Genomic DNA, 15,349 nt, shown 5'->3' on the forward strand with positions numbered 1-15,349 from the left:
TATATGTTAAATATTTCATAAATATATATTTTAAGTTTTATTTAAAATTTACAATAAAACCTATGAATATGAATAATTATTCCATTACAGTATCTTTTATTACTAGTAATAAAAATTATCTTTCGTATCTAATCACTCTTTAACGTACATCATTCTTAAAAAAAAAAAAAAAAAAAAAAAAAAAAAAAAAATACTCTTTAACATACCAAAGGTTTCATTACTCATTAGTATAATGTATCCAGTAATACCATCAGCATAAGGTATTCATTTTAGGACTTAGCAATGTAATATTTAAATCAAAAATTATGTACAAGTTGAATGGGCTGCTCTAGCCCACTAGAGCAAAACTAAAGCAATATGGAAGCCCATGCCAGTCCAGCCCAATCGATGTCAACTTACCTTCAAATAATGTGCACGAGTTTTCTAGATCCCACAGATGTGAAGATTTTTTAAGCTAAAACAATTTTTTTTTTTTTTTTTTTTGGAGAAGAAGCTAAAACAATGTTCATTTAAAGCTTTCGAGTGTTGAAATGGATGTTGCAGTTCTTTTGTAAGATTTTCTTTACAGGAAGATTTAACGTGGTTTTTAAGTGATAGATGGAAAACTCATTTCGAAGATTTTTTTTTTTTTTTTTTTAATTTTTTTATAGCAAAACCCATCTTTATGATTTTATTTGTGAAAGTTAGACGTTATGGTTTTTCGCTCCTGCTCTCTATATATATATATTTTAATTATTTTAATTAAACTGAGATAGTATGTGCACTTGACTTCAGCCAATACATGCTCTAGGGGAGACTGATGTTCCTTTTTTAACTTCTCCTCTTGCTCTGTGTTTTTAATCAATTGTGATATTATCATTAGGTTCCAAAATGAGGATAACTCCAGATCTCTTGGATTTGGATCCTTTTAAAAAATCTTTGAATAACTCCAACGCAGTTTTTTTTTTTTTTTTAAAAAAAACCTTCCATTGTCCAATAAACCATATTGTATTTGTATCTTAGAGACTTAGGAGTTGATTATTATGACCCAATCTTATCACATCGCCAGACACATACTAATCTTATTATTTATTAATAATCCAATGAAGTGGGCTCATTATTTTAATTGATATAGCAGGAGTGTAGGAATAATTAGTTGATTAATTAAAAAAATACATCAATCTGTCAAGATTTAAAGTTGATTAAACTTAATTTAAATGTGTTAGAGGCTCTCAACTTGAGGGAACAAGAATTCCCCCGCCACTTTTATTTTAAGAATTCTATTCAGAAATGTTCTGTTTGACATTCCTGACCTCAAATTGCATAAAAAAATATTAAAGATTACCGGCAAAGTTTTCTTAATGGATAATAGAAACGTGCTTAGCTCACCAAATTTGAACTCTCACAACCACTTCCACAAAAAATATATATATTTATATATATATATATATATATATATTCGTGTAAAAGACTCGGTACTTGGTAGACTAATGTCATCACAATATATATTCGAACTATTTGTCGTTTCTTTCAGTTCCCATTTAAAAGCAATATGGACTATCATTGTCCATAAAAGCAGTTTACCAACATTCATCACGATAAATAAGAATACTTCACCGTGAAGAATAGCATTTTCTTAGCAACTTTGCTCTTGCACATCACATGCAGCATGCACTAAAATTGTACTTGCCGTGGTGCCTTTAGCTTGCTTATATTATTTTACTGTAGTGACTGAAGGTTATTTTGTTGTGGGAACCATTCTCGATCTGGAGGGAAAGCCCTTTAATAACAGTAGATGGGGATGCTTTACTATGACTTATTATAATACTGTTCAGTCCCTGCTCCAATAATTGACTACTCCAATATCTTATATACATGTAGTAGTAGAAGAGTGACATGAATTATTTGCTATCTCAAAAGTATGATGAAAATGGGATCCGGGTCAGTTTTAACCTTTAACTTTATTTTCTTGTTAAAAATTTACATTTTTCTATCTTATTCTACTTTTTCATCTGCTTTACAAAATGATGATGCTGAAGGTTACCGATCACATGCCCGTTTGAACCTAGAGAAACTTGCATCGATGAAGGATATATAGATTGCTTACAATAGGCACTGGCTTGGTGATAGTCAACACTTCTTCGATACTTAATTCAACTTTCTCAGAATAGTTTTTGATATATTTCCTCATCAAAAAGAAAAATAAAATAGAAGAAGAAGTGTTTGATATTTGCACAAAGAGTTTTTGGGGGTATTTTCATTCCCCTCAAGTGTCTCAAACTATAAGTGTAACTTCAGTAGTGTGTCTAAATTAGTATGAATAACTTCTCACCTAAGATTTATAGTGAAAATATTATGGACATAAAACTTCTCTTATGGAATATGCTAATTTAGGCATGTATCATTCTCTTCCACCATAGATTAAGCCCACATGCACCATAAATCGCAGCCCCCCCTTTAACTGGGAGGTTGTTCTTCTTGTCTATTGACTCCTTTTGATGACGTCTATCGTCTATGTTGGCTGTGGACAAAGATACTTGACAAACTTATTCCGATCACAAACCGAACATTAAAATAGAAGAAGAAGAGAATTTCAAAACTTTATCTTCTTTTCTTTCTACTAACGTGAATCAAACATGGCATTATAAAATTGTCAATTAATAGTAACGGTGACCTCAAGTACTATTTTTATTATAAAAAAATTAATTACAATATTTTTTTTGTATCATAGGGGGTGATTTACTTGGAATCCATTAACAAACTCAATCGAGTGGGTGCAAAATCATTTAAGAAAACAACCATTTCATATTTTAAAACCCATTTTAGTTTTCTGTTATAAGACATACCGAAGTTTTAAAAATGCTACTTGAGCATGCCACTCAATTATTTTTAGAACAAATTTAATTAAAATGACTTTACAAATGAAATTAAAATTAAAATTTCTATTGAAATATCATTTTATTTGAAAGTGTCAGTTAAGAATTAATATAAATTTATTAAAATTTGATAATTGAGATCCTTTAAAAGTTTATAACATAACTCTCTTTGGCTCTACCATGAAATTTTTGAAATTTCAACCATTCATATTAAATAAGTAGTCACACCAACAACTACTTGTTTTTTTCTTTTTTATGCTAGATAGTTTGGAGTGAGGGAATTTGAAGATTTTGAACCCTAAGGCCTCGTTTGGGAGGAGGGAATAGAATGAAATGGAAAGGAATGAAAAGAATAATTTTATAATATTCTTCCCTTCCCTTGTTTGGAAGTGTTAATAGAAGGAATGGAAAACTCATTCCCTTATTTGGGAGTTTAAGTGGAAGGGAATGAAAGGGGTAAGAGGGAACACTCATTCCTCTTTATTCCCTTAAAACCTCAAATTTTCATTCCCCCTGAAATTGGGAGAAATGGGAGGGAATGAAATTAAATTAAATTATTTTTTTACTAAAACTTCCAAAATACCCTTATATATTCAACCATTTATTTTAAAATAGGGATTTAATAGTAATATTATCATAAAATGATTCCATTATATTTCTTCCATGTTGCTCCCAAACAAGATTACTTACATTCCATTTATTTTCATTCATTTCCATTCCTTTATTTTAAAACATCCAATCAAGGTTACTTAATTCCATTCCATTCCATTCTTTTTCATTCATTTCTCTTACTTAAATACATTTTATTTCATTCCATTCTATTCCCTTATGAACTTCCAAATAGAGCGTAAGGGTATGTTTAATTGGTAACTGTTTTTTCCCCTTATTTTCTGTTTTCAAAAACAATTTTCTATTTTTGAAACTAAAAAACTTATTTGGTAACACAAAATGGATAGAAAATAAAAACTATTCTCAAAACTCAATTTGTAAAGGAAACTGAAAACATGCAAAATACTGTTTTCAGTTTCTAATTTTCAAAAGTTAATGAAAACACGCATTTAATTTAATGAATCTAACTCAATTAATGAGTTAGCATTAGAGTTCAAATTTTAATAACAACATATTTTAGTATTTTCTATTTTTTTCTACAAAAAACATTCTTTTTAATTTTAACTAACCAAACATGTTTTTTATTTCAAAAATACAAGAACTTTTTTTTTAATATTCCGAAAAACAAGTTTTTGAAAATAAAAAACAAAAACTGTTACCAAACATAACCTAAATGTCTTTATTAAAACATCAAAAAAAAAAATGCTAAATGAGTTACAATACTCTTGGTCACGCCAACAACTACTTGATTAGTATTGTTCTATGAAGAATAATATATTGTTTTAATTTGCTGACATAAAAAAAAATTAAATAATTTATTTCACATAAATTATAAAAATTTTAAGAATTTCAAAGCAAAGTCACAATGAAAACTCTAAAGACCTCTGAATGAAGAAGTTTTATTTGAAATTATATGAGAAAACAAAAGCCACAATTTTAGAATATATATCATTTCCGGAAACATCTATAAAATAGAAAGTGCCCAATAAAGAGAAAAAAGAAAAGAACATACATATACCTATTTCATATATATCTTGTTTTGACACAAGTCATGTTTGTTAGAATGGGAAAACGGAACCCCAATAAAAGAGTGTGAATCTGTGCATTCACTCTCCCTCTCAACTTGCATTCATCACGTTTGATATATCTCATCTGTGTCGGTTACCACAACGTAAGCTTGGAGTGTTGCAATTTAAAACGGATCTCATTGATAGCACCGTTTCCCTATTGCTCTGTCCATATTATTAAACCGGCCGGACAAAGAACAGTCCGTTACCAAATCCTATATGACGTACAGGTGCAGCTCTCTCGTGCCTCGCGTGACCTCCATTAGTTTCCCACATGCTAAATGTACAGCCTCTTTCTAGTTTAGCGGGTTTGAGAAAGTTTACTTCTAAACCAGTTTGAAGCTATCTTTCTCTAATTCACTATGTGGTGATTGAAATTTGAAGTTCCCACATGTCAAATATCCAGCCTTTTTTTGGTTTAGTGCGTTAAAGAAAGCTTACCTCTAAACGAATTTGGAGCTGTCTTTCTATAATCCACTATGTGGCAATGGTCGAAGAAACTTTAATTGAGTAATTAACAAAACATATAAGAACATCACTTGAACAAAATGCTTAAACATGTGAGTTTTGTCCCAATTATAATATAATTAGTGTGGTTGTGGTTCCATTTGGACTATTCCCTCTCTAGGCCTCCCCCTCCCCCCTTTTTTTAATCATTTGTTACAACAACAAGGAGGTGGAATTTGAATTTTGGATATCTTTATTTGAAATACCAAAGGATGTTAGTTGAGTTATAATTCTCTTTGCCTCTGTCAGTTGAATTAACGAGTTATGTTGCTCCATAGTTTCATCTCTTGTCTAGGCCTTCAAACAACAATGTTTCGAAGGATATGTGTTATTATGATCATGTTGAGACAATTTCAATGAATTAGTTGAGTGGTGCATTGTCCCTAACCTTCTTGTTTGAAGGAGATTTGGGGGGGGGGGGGGGGGGGGTGTTATGTTGTGGTTGATTATACCTCAAAGACAAATTTTTTTTTTAATTAAATTATATCAAGGAAACTTGAGCAAAAATAAATAACTTTTTTTTAGAGACAAACACACATATACACACAAAGGGAGAAAGGATGAGGTTTTAACATAATTGCACACCTTAAACTCCATTCAAAAGTTATAATAACTTTTAAGAGAGGGTAAAATAAGTTATACTACTCGCAAAATACTCTATATGAGTATCAGTGGAGCTAAAAATTTTAGTATTTAACACCTCGAAAATCTACTTTATCTATTTTAACATACAATTTCACAACATACGCTAAATCAATGGTCTTATTTTTACTATCAACCAAACACTATTCATTTTTTTATTAATTTCTTTCTCACTTCCTCTCTCTTCCTCTCTACTACGAAACCCAACTAAGTGATAAAATAATTTTTTTATGCCTTCTTACTACAGTGAACTGCCTACAGTAAGCTGTTGGTCTTGGCAATTCAGTATAGCAAGAAGACAAAAAAATTTACCCTTGGCTCCACCAATGTTGGGTACTAATTGGAATTTAAGGTGGTAAAATAGCTAAAAAACTATTTTACCACTGCCAATGGTGATGCTCTAAGTGGATAATTACCCCTCTTTTTAGCAACAAACACACATACAAGCAACAAGAATAAACAACTTAGTACTAAAAGGAGTATTAAATTCAATTAAATTAAAATATCTTATATAAATATGTCATGAGAATATTTCATGTATATTAAAAATTTATATTCCTTTAGGTGTATGCAATCCCTCCGTCTCATATACATCAAGTTATTATAGGGGAAGATTTCTTAAAGGTGGCCCCAAGATGCTGATAAGAAATTTCGAACACAAATCTCATGGATACCATGAGGTCTTAGGAACTACTGAACAACCCCTTGGGACTATAGATAACATTTTTTAAAACTCATATAAATATATTATATAGTACTATATGTATAATTCTTGATTCAATGAACCCTACTAAAACAAATATTTTTAGAACAACTACTACTTCATTTGGATCATAGGTAAGAATTTCTTGAGCAATATCTTTAAGATGCTGGCAAAAGATTTCAAATACAAAATCTCATGAATTTTTTTTTTTTTTAATAAATTGTCACTCATAAAATCTAAACTCAATTGCATCATGCTAGTATTTGCTTGGAAACCGTAAACAAACTCAACTAAAAGTCTAAGACCTAACCCAAAATTAAGACCAAACACTTATTTAAAAAATAATTTAGACTAATAATTATGGTTGAACTTCTTTGCTTTAAAATTCTCGAATCCCAATCTATCCCAATAAAGGATTTTTTATTTTTATTTTTAATATCCCCCTCTATGATGGTTTTTGTTTTGTCTTGTTATGAGGGAAGAAGATTGGATTATCCTTTGCTTCACAAGGGAGGAGATGTAAGGGACCCACCGAAAAAACCCACTAGCCACCCTCCCTCGAGGACTTGACAGTGATGGCTACTTGCTAGCTTAGAGTCTACTAGTCATTGCTAATAATATCCATTGCCAAAAATCTATTGCTATCTCTATTCATTGCTACTTGTTGTTCCTAGCTTGTTCCTTTCCTCGTAAACTGTAATATTCGTCTCGTAGCCGCATTTTCTCTGCCACGTGTCCTGTCAGACATCTGGCATCTACTGTAGACCCCACTCTACACCGACCAAATCACCTATTCCTCTGTCCCATCCTTTTTTTTTGTTTGCTACTTTATTTTGCCTACCCTAAACTATTACGTAACTTCTTTATTACAATTATGACTTGGCAAAATATAAGTAGCGAGGGAGAAAAATAATAATTTTATACTTAAGTAACAAGTAATTACACGTAGTCTATCACATTTATCATGTCAAAATTATAATTAAAAGTTATAAAATAATTTGGAGGGCTCGAATTACTTGCTTTTATTTTTTATTATCCAGGTCCCGTTTAATAAAATTGTTAAACAATTTATTTTTAATTTTAAAAAAACATTATATATATTTTCACATAATTTTTTACTCACATATATTTCAAAAAATTACAAATTACATTACTCAAATTTATCTACCAAGCCCTGATATCTAGTCTATCTCCTAGTCCAGCTTTAGTTCACACTACTTCACACTTAAGACTTCTCATCTGTCCTTGTGTGGTATCTTCTTAGTACATTCGTACCAATTATGGAACGAAATTAAATCCCTTATACCATTATGATCATTTCTGTAAAAAGGTTTCCAACATTTCAGTGATATAATTGAGTCTTCAAATCACTGAACTACGAGTTTTTTGCTATTCTTAGTACGGGACAACAGGATCAGTATTTTAGCTTTGTTATTACTTTTTAATAAAAATTTGATTTTAGCATAAATTTACAGAAGAAATCTTTCTTTTTATCTTATTCATATGACTGTTTAATGACAAGACGACAAGCATATGCTAAATTTTGTTTGTCACAAATATATTACGTCAATATATATATACATATATAATATCCTGAGAACAACATAAAGGTGACTCATGTTGCATGTGATACTTAAAATATTTCCCTAAATGGGATTAGACGTCGGTGGTTTGGTTGATAATGTGCACAGTGCACTACTGCTACCAAGCTATTAGAGTATATGAGTGAAACAATCAAAGTATCTCCATCTAATTTTTAATAATATTTCTCTTGTTTTTAACGAAGAAGGTTTATGTTCAACTTGTTGTAACATTGTCAAATATTAAATATATTAGCTAAGACGTTTTCCCTACCATTTAGCAAAAATAAAATTAAAAAAAAATGAAAACATGGAGTCTAGTAAGAGTTTGGTACACAGCTTTTTTATAGACTAAACTGTAGTAAATAAAGTCATCGTCCTTCACAAAATAGAACACATCATGAACTGAGGAAATATTATTCATTCACAGCAATTTTATTTTTACTGACAGGGTTTCTTTCAAAATGAGGCAAATAATTTTATCTTGCAATTCAAAGTAAAAATTATATTCCACTCCATTTGAGATTAAGTATGCACTTTAATCAGCTAAATTTAAGCAAATAAGTTGGCTTATTAATAATGTATGCCATTTACTATATTCACGTATTCAACTACCACAATGAAGCCTATATAAGAATTACACTTTTTTTTTCCACAATTATAATACTGCTCAAGACATGCCTTTTATTATATCTCAACTGTAACTCTAGAAAAGACAATATAACCATTCCAGCCAAGTTGATTAACTGACTTCACTTTCCCATTAAAACTATCATAATAGGAAAAATTATTGAATACTTCGGAAGTACCATAAATACATACTTTCCCTCTCACATAAATTGTGAATTTTACCATAAATTTAATTAATAAGACCCACAGTTATGTGAGAGAAATGAGTATACATTCATAGTATTCCGAGAGTACTCAATAATTACCCATTATAGTAGACTCAAATAATTATTGTCTCTTTTAACACAAGGTCATGGTTGCTACTTAGTACATGCTACAATATTAGTGCCCAACAACAATAAAGTACCATTATACCTCCAATCCACACTCTAATCCTTCATTTAACTATCACAATCCACACTCTAATCCTACATTGAACACAACATTGAGATATTAGTTTTTATTTTTTATATTTTTATGGGAGAGATATTAGTTGTTAGTACTAAGTAATTTGTTCCAAAAGCTTGCCCCGTAAAATGTAAAAAATGCCCAGTTCGAGGATTTATGTCTAAAATCCAAATTCCTATGTGGCCAAAGAAAGATTAAAAAAAGAGAGAGACAAAATTGAGGGTTGGAACATAGTCCGAGGCTTTGAGGCAAGTCAGTGCTGGTTGATTAACCGGCACAATCTTAGATGTGATGCTAACCTTACCTCTTCTAAGATTCTGCGGAGTGGGAATTGCCAGATTCTTTTCTTCACAGAAGAGAAGATGCGCTATGCGCTATACATGATCACCCTATTCTATGGAATGGTCTTATGGGGGCACAGCTTCCTATTCTACTTTCACTTTTCTTCCCCTATGTGTTTTTTCTATCTTTGACTGATAATTTTTGACCAGTCAACTAACTTGACTGATCCCCATAATGTTCAAATGGCCCCCACTATTCATTCATCTTTGCCTTGGCCCACACCATAATTTTCGCAGCCAAAGTGTGGTGCTGCTCTTGATTATCACAAATTCCTCTCTTTTTACATTAATTAATTCACATTTCACATTGCAAAAACAAAACAAAAAAAAATAAAATGTCGTTGTTTGCTTTTGAAATAGAAGTCGGAAGAGGAGTAGGAGCTAATAAAGCAAAAAATATTCTTAGGATCCAAAGGGATCGATATGATATCAGAGTGGGATCAATCATTGTTTGTTTATTGTTCTCCTACTTCTCAAATATATAGATGATGACAGGTTAGAATTTTGGTTGGCATCATTGAGTTTCCCGCCAGCTAGTCCAAGGATCTTGGCCCATAAATGGTAATTTTCGAAATATGCAAAATGGTTGCATGGGAATATTAGCTACTAGCCGTGTGATTCTAATATTTCTGATTGATTGGATTGATTGGCTGACCACATTGTTGAGTGGGTTGCATGTGGATTACATGTTCTTATTTTATTGAATTTTTTTTTTTTTTTGGGAGACATTTACCTAAAGAACGGCACGCAATGATGCGTTTTATTTTATATGTTATTAAGGTTATCTGCTGTACTAATTTTTATTAAAGTTAGATAGACTTCAAATTATGGAAGAGGAAAGCTGTTTCCAACTGCTAAGTGACAAAGGCACTATGAATGATTAGTCAAGCCCAGAAATGGAGATATGAAAGAGAGAAAAACATAAAGATCATATTCCATTTCTTACTTGACATTCAATTAATCAAACACGGCTTAATAATTATGTTGGTGGTCTTGATTAACAAAGAAGCCACCTGCATGTCCAACTTGAAATTATAATGGTCTCTCCCTAAATTCTCGTCCCAAAGATATAAATTATGATGTTTGCAAACTCTCGTGGTTGGTACTACCGTACAATAGAGATTTAAGTTTGATTCTCATAATTGAAGCGTTTGTCTTGTTGAACATACTTTATATAAAAGAGAGATATTACAACTCAGATTACTTCTAACTTAAAAAAGGGCGTGAAACACTTCATTTATATAATATATTTATCAAACAAAACTTAGATATAATAATTAAGTGTAATGCATTAGGTGAGATCTCAGAGGGAGTTTACAACTCAAATTGCTTCCAACTTACAAATGGACATGAAACAATTATAATATATATATTTGGCAAGTGCTTTTTCTTGTGCGGATCCTATTTCAATGGGAACTTAATGAGTCAATCTACCTACACGCCTTACTTTTATTGTTATGTCAGGAGTTATTCCATATATTGCCTAACGTAAAACAGATTGGAATTTGTTTCTGTCTTTTGTTAAATCTTTAGCATAGCTTGATAGAGAGATATATATATATATATTTGAAAAACCTTAAGTATTGTTTAAATTTTAAGTGCAATACATTATGTTTTTTTAATAAAATTCAAATACATAGTTTGTATTGATAAATAAAACACAAATATTTTTCCTCTTTTTAAGGAAAATTAATTGGATAATAAATAATTTTACCCTTATTCATTAATTTCTTTTGGGATTGAGAATTTAATTAATTTGAATCTATTTATGATTGTGCACTCCTTGGTGGTTGCATTCATCACTAGGATAGGACACGTTGTCATCAACATTATATCAGCTTTTAGTGATGGATTCCTTCCTATGTGAATGCTTTATACATGTAAGTTGACGTGTTATATTTTTGAATCGAAATACATGTAGATGTTTGCCTTGAATATATAAATGCATGAAATTGTGGTCCAACACAATGAAGCGATTTAAAATAATTAGTTTAACGACATTATAAGTCCAATTTCCTGCCTCCAAGCCGTTTCACCATCTTTTTGTTTTGCCGGGGGTGTCACATACAAACCCCCCACATGCATTCGAATTGTTACCCTTTGGCTATATAAGCTTTCGGGTTAGTCTTTACCCAGCATAACCATATGTTCTATGAGATTATACCTCACACCGCACATGAAGAACACTTTAGACATGGATTTTTTTTTTTTTTTTAATAAAAAAGGAAAAAGAAAAAAAAAAGAACACTTTAGACAACAACATGTAGGCTCAAGTCCAAAGTGACTATCGTCGAATGATTATTATTATTTTGGTTAGCAAAAATATTATATATGGGGTGTAGTGACGAGGGGCATAATTAATGCAGCTTTTTTATGAGAGCTTTTATTTTGCTTGTTTGATGTACATCTTAGTGAAAGCGAAGATTTTTTTTCTGCCGTCTTATGCTTTTAGTCATTTCATTTTCTTGGCTAGATATTCAACCCTTATGAAACACATATAAAAAGTTAGTCAATATTTTGGGGTCAAATATTTTCTCCATTCACATAATAAATAGTGAATTTCATTCTAAAGTTCATCTATGCATTCTATTTAGACAAAATTAAAGAAGAGGGGAGGAGAGAAGTCAACACAAAGAATTTACATAGTTTGGCAGTAATGATGCAACAATCGTCAGTGAGTTGATCGTCCATGCACGCCAATGAAGGTACTTGAAGAATAAGAAAATGAAGAATTAATAGAAAGTACCAGTGGGGTGCCATCTTATGCTTGTTTGATGTACATCTTAGTGAAAGCGAAGATTTTTTTTCTGCCGTCTTATGCTTTTAGTCATTTCATTTTCTTGGCTAGATATTCAACCCTTATGAAACACATATAAAAAGTTAGTCAATATTTTGGGGTCAAATATTTTCTCCATTCACATAATAAATAGTGAATTTCATTTTAAAGTTCATCTATGCATTCTATTTAGACAAAATTAAAGAAGAGGGGAGGAGAGAAGTCAACACAAAGAATTTACATAGTTTGGCAGTAATGATGCACAAAATCGTCAGTGAGTTGATCGTCCATGCACGCCAATGAAGGTACTTGAAGAATAAGAAAATGAAGAATTAATAGAAAGTACCAGTGGGGTGCCATCCAAAAACCCTGCGAAGGTTAAATCAGAAATAGGAATATTTCCAAGAAACTCAATAGTGTGAGAGCTAGGAATTTTCACGTACCTTAAAGAAGAGGAGGTTTGATGCTTATATAGTGGCATAGAGCTAACCAAGATCCCTCGAAAGTAGAGACTTTCCTTGTAGGGAAGATTTGGAGTTAAGGCTCCAAAATCTTAGGGCTTCTCTTCCTATATAGGGAGGATATAAACGTGTAGTAAGGTCTTTGTACGCAGTGTGCAAGTTATTTCCATGTAGGGACACATGAATGGATAATACGTAAAGGTTTGTGGGACCCAGCAAATCAACCGTCAGCATGCCTGTCAGGATGATCCTCCATCCATTGGAATACCCACCCGTCCGTCAAGATGATCCTCCATCTGTTGATATCCAAGCAAAGGATGAAGTGCAAATTGCCTATCGAGCACATACACGAGCTACCCAATGGGTCTTCGAGAATAGCGGACTACTAAACTGTCGGGATGTTGAGGCCTTTGAATAGGGAACTTATCCCTATGAGTGACTTCTACCTTGACGGGTCAAAATGTACTGATGAATTTTTTTATGGACTAAAATACCTTTATCAAGCAATGAGCTTAACTATGTTCATGGGAGTGAGCGACTAATAATCCATGATATGAGAAAATAGGGTTGCAATAGTAATTCACTATATTGCTCTTTTACACTCCTCATTGCGCTCCACTCTGCTACACCCATAAGGTCCCCAACTTAGTGACCCAATAACAAAAAGTAAAAAGTTTAACTCCAAATCGATTTGAAGTTATTTTCCCGGTAATTATTATGTGGTGATTGAAGAAATAATCAATGTGTAATTTTAGTCACATGACTTTTTTAATGAGTCATGTCACTTGTTTAAATAATACACATAAATAGTCTTATAACTCGCCACATAATAGGTTGGAAAACATAATTCCGGCTAGACTTTATCCAAACAAATATGAGTTAATACCAATACTAACATATTATGTGTGAATAGAAAATATTTCTTAAAATCAAATTAGTCAAATTCATCCATTATTAAAAAAAAAAAAGTCAATATTTTAGGATGAAATATTTTCTCTTTACATATAAATGATGATGGATGAGTTTCTTTATGAAGACTGAAGTTCACGTATACAACATATCATGTGAGACAAGAAAGTATTGCTCAAGAAGATTGAGTAAATAGGTAGACATGACTAAACTCAATGATAAGAACCAGTGACCAAATGCAACAAAATGATTCGGGCATTTCACAATATGATCGTGCCGGCACACGTATCACAAAGAAACTGGTTCTTATTCCTCCCTGATCAGCTAGCAATGATGCAAATTATAAGATCATGTTGTTGTTGTAATAGGAAGATACAAGGGAATTAAAGGGTATACATCAGCAACAGCTTATTGCATATATAAAACATGGTATAGTAAATATTTATTGGTACACATTTTTCCATGAGTTGGATGACATACATTCAACTGACGTAGGAACGCACTAAATTGCAAAACAAAATGATGATGATGACTATAGACTATAGAGTATAGACTATAATATTGTTTAGAAGCCGGGACTAAATAAAGAGTTAAAGACCATATATACACACAAGTCACAATGTTCTCAGCGGGACCACTGTCAAACCAAACCAAAGCAACCACATTCCTGCCCTGGTGGGCTATCTAGCATGTGTATGCATGTGTAACACAGACTAATGTTTTTTTTTTTTTTTTTCATTTCATTTTTAAGAGAGAGTTTTTGGTTCTATTTGAGGCATTACTTTAAATTTGGATTTATTATAAACACCAACTATTACAAGCAATTCTCACCATATATCAAAGGTTGAAAAAGTGTTTATTACATGAAATTATTACGTTCATTGAGAAGACTGATGGAATGGTCTTCCGACCAATAAAAATATTATCATTTACGCAAGTGTAAATTACCCTAGTGATATTGTTTTGCATTAATTAGGAAGTTGACTTACATACTTACATAAATAACTGTGTTCTATTAGTTTTTTTTTTTTTTTTTGAGAAACGATTGTGTTCTATTAGTTGGAAAAACCACTTCAACAATTCTCCCAATAAATTTAATAATTTCTCATTTATTACAGGGTTATAAAAAATAATACTGTATAAGAACATAAGAGGAAAATTCAAAATTTTGCTAGCGCCAGTCTACACACTAATTGACTTCACAGAATATGTCGAACACCTGCTTCATGTGGAATGCTTTAATGGGTTTTTGCAACCAATGAGCAAAGATTCAAATGATTTGAATAGCTGAACCACAATCAACGCTTCTAGTTCGACAAAAAGATTATCAATCACAACAAAATTTACCATTAAAATGAATTTGACCATTAAAATTAATTTGACTATAAATGAATTAAGATGAATTATGTGAATAGAATTATTGAAAAATATTAAGAATCTAGAACTTGTGGGCGTAATTAAGTAAACCCATGTAAGATGGATGAGGAACGAAGATGTTAAAGAGAGATCAAAGATCCTCTCTGTCACTGTCATAAGTGTCCCCCTGCCTGTCCTAGACATCATTACAAGTCCACATCATCAGAACCTTCAACAACAACAGCGGCAAACAAAAACCTATTGAACCAATCAACAATTTTACTTGTTCTGTGGGCCCCCCAAACAAAAAAAACACAACAAATACAACAATACAAAACAAAAAACAAAACAGTACAGTACTACTTCTACTACTACTACATAGCCTCGAACCCTTTCTTTCTTCTCTACTTATTAGACCAAATCTCCGTTTATCATTCTTTGTCAAAGTCTATATTTATACTTTTTT

This window comes from Quercus robur, chromosome 1 (genome assembly GCF_932294415.1).
Source record: "Quercus robur chromosome 1, dhQueRobu3.1, whole genome shotgun sequence".
In the NCBI taxonomy this organism is placed as follows: domain Eukaryota; kingdom Viridiplantae; phylum Streptophyta; class Magnoliopsida; order Fagales; family Fagaceae; genus Quercus; species Quercus robur.